The sequence below is a fragment of the Zingiber officinale genome, chromosome 2A, assembly GCF_018446385.1.
Source record: "Zingiber officinale cultivar Zhangliang chromosome 2A, Zo_v1.1, whole genome shotgun sequence".
Taxonomy (NCBI): Eukaryota; Viridiplantae; Streptophyta; class Magnoliopsida; order Zingiberales; family Zingiberaceae; genus Zingiber; species Zingiber officinale.
This window is the reverse complement of record NC_055988.1, coordinates 135,755,038-135,761,359: the sequence shown is the minus strand read 5'-3', so window position 1 is coordinate 135,761,359 and position 6,322 is coordinate 135,755,038.

Sequence of the window (6,322 nt, the reverse complement as noted above, 5' to 3'; positions counted from 1 at the left end):
CTTCCAGGCGCTCAGACCAAGACTATAAATATAGCCTTGGTCCAGAAGCTTAAGAAGAACTCACTGATTGTAAATCCAGTGCTTGCACACTCTCTTTTAGTCTAAGCTTCTGTTTTCTGCACTTCAACGCTGTATGAGGCTTCTCCTCCAGAAGGAGTTTTATTGAGCTTAATCTTCCTTGGATTAACAACCACATCGGTTGTAACCAAGTAAATCTTTTGTGCCTCGCTTTTCTTTATGCTTTTAATTTACTGCTTAGTTTATTTATGCAAGTGTTAGCCTAAAGAGTTCGAGGAGGGTTTGTTTTCCTTTTTGTGTTAGCAGGATATCCAACAACCCCCTCCTAGCCGGCCCAACGGTCCTACAAGTGGTATCAGAGCCGAGTACGCCTCAGAAGGACTAACCGCCGTCTGAAGCAACAAAACGATGGCCGAAGCTAGCGAATATCCACCAGCATTCAAGGGGGAGTTTTCTTCATGGAAGAAACAAATGGAGGTATATCTTAATTCTGATGTTGGTATTTCTTTCATATTAAAATCTGGCTATGAAGCACCAAAGACAACGAATGGAGAAGAACTCGATCTACGCCTCTGGAACAAGAAGCAATGCGACGAGTTTGTGGCAAACGGGCGAGCTGAATTCCATCTTCTAACTGTAATACGAAAAGAAGATCTCGACAGAGTCGGAGAGTACAAAAATGCAAAAGAACTTTGGGAAAAGTTCTTGAAGATCTACGAAGAATTAGCCAATGTCGAGGATGAATCCAACACTGATTCAACGCCAGAACAGTCTGAGAATGAGGAAACTGTCGAGATAGTCGATCTCCATCCCGAGGACACAGAAAGCTCATCCCAAGTGAGCATCAATGAAGGGGGAGAGATATTGGAAGAAAGCAACTCAACAGGGGGAGAATCAACGACCGACGAGGTAAGTAAGGTATGGTCTCTACCTTCTGAACAACCGGTTAATTCAATAGAAAAATTGCCTGAAGATTTTTGTGATTTAAAAATTGAATTACCGAAAAAGTTTTTTGAATTAGAAAATCAATTATCAAATTTGTCTTGCAAATTAGAAATATTATCAAAAGAAATTTACAAATTTAAAAATATTTTGACAAAAGAATTATGCAAATTAGAAGAATTTTTCGAATTACAAATTTCTCTCTCGAAAGAATTTTGCGATTTAGAAATTGAGTCACCGAAAAGGTGTTTCGGATTAAGAAATCTGTTAATAGATTCCTGTAAATTAGAATTTTTGTTGTTAAAAAATTCTTGCAAATTACAAAATATTCTTTCGAACGAATTTTGCACATTGCCGAAAGAATTTTTTATATTGTCGAAAAATTTTATCAAGTTAGAATCTATGCTATTTGAATATTTTTGTGAACTTGAAATTCAAAAAATAATAGAAATTAACATGATACAAATTGTTGCATGTTTAATATTTTTTTCTTTAAATCTGAAAAAGTGTGACATAAGAATTTCTGATAAATTAAAATGGAAATTTAAACCTTCTGATTAAAGCATAAAATATATAAATAAATAAATGCATAGAAAATTTTTCTTTATGTTATTAATTCTCTGAAATTTTCTTGCATAAAGCTTTCTGTTTAAAAACTTCTTAATCTTGATGTCGAATGACTTAGAAATTTGTCTTGACTTAAGAAATATTTCCCTGAAAATTATTGAAATATAGTTTCAAAATTTTTTTGTCAACCCTTAGATTTCGTTTGTACCCCATTTTTATTGTGATCAAAGGGGGAGAAGGGAAAGTATAAGTCTAGGGGGAGGTAGATAAAATTGAAAATTAAAATGTTTGAAATTTAATTTTTTCTATCATGTTGCATGTTATTGTAATAAACTGTTTAATTTCATATCTATTGTTGACCCTAGCTTAACTTAGGTTGATCACACCAAAAAGGGGGAGATTGTTGGAACCCCAAGGTTGTTTTGGTGTGATCAACAAGTTAAGTTAGGTCCTGCGTTGTTTCTAACCTTGTGTCTAAGTGTGCAGGAGCTTAGGAGCACAGGTACTCGAGCGGAAGACGCAGCTAGCGAGAAGGACGGCACGTTGTGCGTCCGAGGGACGAGGTGCTGCGGAAGAGTACACCGGCGGACGAGAAGGAAGTGCGCGCGGTGGTTCCGAGGTACGAAAGCCGGAGCGGAAGATTGCTCGGGGAGCAAGAGACGCAGCTAGCGCGAAGGTCGGCACGGGGTGCGACCGAGGGACGAAGTCTGCGGATGAGTACGCTGGCGGACGAGAAGGGACACGCGGTAATTCCGAGGGACGAGAAGCCGGAGGGAAGCACGCTCGAGAAGACCGGAAGATGGGTTCGGGTGAGCCCTATTCCGGATGTCAGAGATCACCCAAGCAAGCGGAGCCGGAGCAGAAAAGACCCGGACCAGAGGCGAGCTGAACCAGAGAAGAGAGCACGGACCAAAAGTCAACTGGGTTGACTTTTGGCTCCGGGGCGCCCGGAACTATCCGGGGTGCCCGGAACTATCCGGGGCGCCCGGAGCTGTCCGGGGCGCCCGGAATGGACTTTTCAACAGGATCGAGTTTTGACTCGATCCGACCGTTGGGGGATAAAATTTATCCCCCCAGGGCGCCCGAAACCCTTCCAGGCGCCCAGACCAAGACTATAAATATAGCCTTGGTCCAGAAGCTTAAGAAGAACTCACTGATTGTAAATCCAGTGCTTGCACACTCTCTTTTAGTCTAAGCTTCTGTTTTCTGCACTTCAACGTTGTACGAGGCTTCTCCTCCAGAAGGAGTTTTATTGAGCTTAATCTTCCTTGGATTAACAACCACATCGGTTGTAACCAAGTAAATCTTTTGTGCCTCGCTTTTCTTTATGCTTTTAATTTACTGCTTAGTTTATTTATGCAAGTGTTAGCCTAAAGAGTTCGAGGAGGGTTTGTTTTCCTTTTTGTGTTAGCAGGATATCCAACAACCCCCTCCTAGCCGGCCCAACGGTCCTACACAATCTTGTCTTTGCTTTTTTCCTCTTAATCCTTCTCTTGATCTATCTTTTTGTGAGATCAGGACGAGCCTGGGGCTCCCTAGAGGGTAAGTGAGTCCGTCGATTTAACTGGCAATCAGTAGTGGCATGGCAGGTAGGATGGCAAGAACATCGGTAAGGCTTGGGAGATCTTCTACTCAGTCTACTTCGATTGTTTTTCATTGATCGGCCACTTCCCGTAACTCCTTGTGTAATGTTAGCAATCTCAAGTAGAATGGGTTTTCGATTGATGATAGGCGTAGTAACGATCCATCCTGGATGGCTCTCGACCTAACTTAGGTATAGGGGCTGAGGCAATTTCCATCTTGACATCTCAATTCAGGTCTTAACTCAAATTTTCCATAGACGACGCTAAACGTGATCATGCCTGAGATTACTAACAATCGAGCCATCAGGTGAGCTAGTGTTGTTGTGTACCAAGTCGCCAATCACCCAAGAATAGCGGAGACTTATGGGAAGTTCCGCTGGAGTCTATAGGGAAGAAATAAGAGGAAGGAGATCATTAGAATGACATCGAGTGTCCCGGCGTGGCCACTCCAACGCTTAAGTTAGCATAGGGCTATGAAGGAGCAAGAATTGAAGTAATAAGTTGTGATACTCATAAGCGCGTACTTGTACCCTTTAGGGTGGGTGGTCTTTTATAGAGTCATGGTTGTGCTTCCACATTCCCCATGCATCTCGAGATCAGTGCATATGTTATCCATATTTTTTTTTAAATAAATGGCTATATTTCCCACCTCTTTCTGGTCTAAACAATTGCATTTCTCTCGTTCTCTGAGGAAAAATGGCTACGCTTTCTGTATCTCTTGAGGGAATGACTCGACGTCTTATTTGTCGGAAGTTGGGTATACTGATTCCGATATTGGAGATCTGGAGTTAGGGATAGTTTGAAGTCAAGGATTACATGGAGTCAAGGACCGTTTGGAGTCGGGGACAGTCTAGGCTAAACGACGACCACATGAAATCGAGGGTGGCCCAAAGTCAGCGACCGCATGGAGTCGAGGGTGGCCCAGAGTCGACAATCGCATGGTGTTGAGGGTTGCTCGAGGTTAAAGATCAACTTTCCGAAGTTGGAGAATAGCTTTCTATTTACTTTGATTACCACCTTGGTAAGCCTATTGACTTCCTCTTAGACCTATGCCCCCCTCCAGTTAGCCCCATGTCATCCATATTAAGTTAAATTTAATATTTTCAAATCAGGCGAGTGCCATGAACACAGAGGTGCCGATTTTGATTACATATGATAAGGCTAAGTGCATCTATATATATTGACCAACACTAATGAGCACAAAAAGGCGAAGAGAGTATGAAAATCGAGTGTTCCAAACATATAAAGTGAAAAATGGATTATGATAATCTTAAAAATAAAATTCTGACACAGATATACATGTTGTTCGTGTTATAGGACTTCATCGAATGTGATAGGATTGCTAAGAGTGAAAATCTTTGGCCAAGATAGGATTTTAGATGTCTGGTGTTGTAAGAATGTCGTTGGTGCTACAGAGCTGCTCCTTTAAATTTTTTAGCTATCGGAACATGAGTTTAATTTTGGCACATCGATGGTTCGATGGCTCATATGAAGAAATTATGGTTTAGTGTGTACGTTAGTGAGTTTAGAATTCAACAAGTGTATTGTTAGAATAATGGGCCCGATTTGCTAAATATATTGTTATAATAATGTGCTTGATTTGCTAAATATAAAATTGTAATGCATGATTTATTTATTTTTAACTAGCACCCGATAATCAATTTTTCGAGTCGATTAATAGTGGGATGACTCATTCGGTCATATAAAATTTTTCATCGATTATTAGAATAAATTCTGAAGTACTTACTTATAGTAAATAAGTCAACAGCTCAATATCCCAAATTTATCATTTCTATTGAAGGAAAATATTCTATTGTAGTTGGAACTATAATGAGTTATTTAGATATTAGTTTAAATGAAGCAAGTATAATTTTTTTCAATTATAAGTTGTAATGGATGAGAAGGATATTTTGGGAAAGAATAAAATGTAAAATATGATGTGTAATTTAAAATTTTTGAACTTTAGTAAATTACTGGTATAACAATGCATATATGAAATTTATACGATAATTTATTAAAAGGTGTACCCAACTTTTTGAATTGACGTATCATACTTTGAGAATTACTAAAAAAACACACTAATTTATCGGGTCATTTCATTTTATCCTTCCTACCAATTACATGCAACCTTAACATCTCTCTCCCTCATCTCTCCACTCACTCCCTCTCTCTCCACTCATGGAAAACAAATCTCACTCACTCTCAATCACCTATCGATTTATTTAACTTGAATTCATTTTTTCAAAACATCATCATCAGGAAAGACCGAAAATAATAATGGATGATATATTTAAATTTTTTGCAACCTCAAAAATTCATATGATCTGAAATAGATGCAATTAGAATTCTCTAGATTAATCAGTGGATTTCGACTGACTGATTGACCTAAAAAATTCATAGCAGACCCACGTTAGGATTTCAGCTGATTTTTTCAATAATATTTTAACACGTCAGGAGAAGCCGAAAGAAACAATGGAGGACATATTTAAACTCCTTGTAATCTTAAAAATTGAAACTCACTGATTGATTTAGAGAGCTCTGAATGCACTTATTTTTAGGTCTTGTGAATTTTTTCAATCTCCGCTAGTGATGGTGTTTTGAAAAAATGAATTTGAGTTGAATAAAAATCGATATGTGAAAGAGAGAGGAGAAAAATTTGCTTTATACGAGTGGAGAGAGAGAGGGAAAGAAATGTTGATGTTGCACAGGTTGGATAGGAGGGATAGAATAGGAAGACCAAACAAATTAGTGCACCTTTTGATAATTACCAAGTATGATATACCTTTTGAGCAATTTAGAAGGTTGAGTATGCTCTTTGGTAAATTGTCAAAATTCATATAGGGTACTTAACTTTGACAAAAGATAATAATATTCATCTTAAAAGGTTCAACGATGGGCTATGTAAATCACGAGGATTTCATCTTATAATAGTGCGCATGCGATGGATAAGATAATTCGTGCGATTTCCATATTAGCTAGGAATTAATCCCAAATTTATCTATGACAACATCACTATATAAGGTGATGTTTGGTTTAGAGGTTTGAGAATTAAGGAATTGATTCATTCCCAAATCTTATGTTTGGTTAATAAGAATGAAATTAAAATTTTGGAATGAAATATAAAAATTGGTTATTGATGAAACTCATCCCTCCTTTGGGTTTTGATGACACTAAAAATGAGAATTAAGTTTTGGACAAAAATACTCTTAATA